Raw genomic sequence first — 1,904 nt, forward strand, 5'->3', positions numbered from 1 at the left:
AGATCTGAAGCAACAAGTTACAACCCTTAGAAAAATCATACCCTCATTTACATGCAGATAAAGCCTACAGCATCTCGGCTAGCACCATCGACACTAAACTAGCTTGAAGGTTGCCATGGAAGGTTGCCAGAACCATAAGTAATAAGTTGATGTTGATCCTACCCCTTCTCTGCAGGAAGACCAATAGTCCCAACAACGCCAATGAGAAGGTGATAGGCCTGAAACATTCCCACGTTGCTTGGTCACATTGAAACTCTTTCGAATACCACTCTTAGCTTTCATGGTGTCCAAATCTGTCGAACAGTTGGTCGAGGCTCACCTATCCTTCCTCGATATTTCTGAGACTCCTACTGTTAGCCAGGCTCAAAGCATCCAAGAATTGGTAACCGAGCATAGTAACTGGCAATATCGGCTTCCTTCGGTTGAACGGCAGCTCTCTTAAACTAGTGACTTCCTCCAATGTCGGTACTAACTCACAGTCGGCAAACTTGAACACCACCTTAGCCGAATCCCAAAACTCTATCAATAGGCGAGTGAGCACCCTGTCTGCTCGATGTTCAGCAAAGCGGTCAGTGCCCTCAGGTGTATCTGAACCTCATTTCCATGTACCCGGCAAATATTCTTCCACCACTGCTTCAACTTATGTGGCACTCTCATTACCATGTTATTCTCAGGGAAGTTTTGGTTTATTTCTATTTTCTGAGGTGGGTAAAAAAAAGGTGTTTTGTAAGTGTTTACTTCGGATATTTAATTGTCTTGTTAGGTTTATTTGTCTTTCTACAGAAGTCATGTCGTTAGGTGCATGACCCGTTGACATTAGGGTTGCTTCCCTAATTGTGTGTCGATGCCAAGGACCGACTCACCAAAGGTTTATGTATTATGCTCTGATTTTGCTAGAGTGGAGTGTTTCCTACTTTGAGTTGGACTGAAGGCTGCGAGAAGCTATGACAGTTGACATCACAAAGCCATTCGCTGAAACTAGAGAGTTTTGAAAAGAAGGTTCGAATGGATGTAAAAGATAATCCTCGCGTGCCATTATGTGTGATCGTGTACGGCCAAGACTCTGTAGGAATAAATATGACGACATTGTATATAAAGTAGTAACAGACAAGAATGTAGCAAAAGTAAGCATGATAAAAAGCATAAAGAGCAAATAAGAAGGTAAGCACGTAATTGCAATATTATCTACAATTAAGGAAATGTACAAATAAATCTAAATGCCAAGTTAGTCTATGTCTGCTAAAGTCATAAACCTAAGTGTGAAATCCCCAACAGAGTCGCCATGTTGTTGCACCTTATTTTTCACTAGTCAAAATAAGATTCAACTTGTTGTTTCTTTGTTGTTGATAAAAGAGAGTCGCCACCTAATATTTAAAGGTATACTAGAGTACCTATTTAATTACTAAGTCATATTCTTTATTAGTCTGCTAACCGCTAACATTATGGGTAAAGGTTCTTTTTTTTCTAAGTGGAAGGTGTTAAGCACCCTTTAAAATCTACCTGAGGTAGCTCCATAGTACTTAGACTAGATTTGGAATCAATTATTTATACTATGACTTAACTAGTGTTCTAAAGATATGGCTTACCTTATATTAGGACATAATTCTTACAAAGGGAGGGTGTAGTTTAAAAGGGGTATGAATTTATAGAGAAAAATAACGTTAGTGTATATATACCTGAAAGAGCTTTTGAAAGAAATATAGGATGTTTGTATTTAAGAAAATAAGTGAAAAAGAGAACCAAATTAAAATACTTGTTCCTAAAACATGGAGGTGCGTATTGTTATAATGAGATGAAAGTACTATGTGAGTAAACCTAAGATGTACCATGATTTTAGATTTGAAGAAAAGGCCATTTTGGAAATCCTTTTGGAGCGACAACACTTCATATTTTTTAAAAGATTG

Source organism: Nicotiana attenuata, unplaced genomic scaffold (genome assembly GCF_001879085.1).
Source record: "Nicotiana attenuata strain UT unplaced genomic scaffold, NIATTr2, whole genome shotgun sequence".
Taxonomy (NCBI): Eukaryota; Viridiplantae; Streptophyta; class Magnoliopsida; order Solanales; family Solanaceae; genus Nicotiana; species Nicotiana attenuata.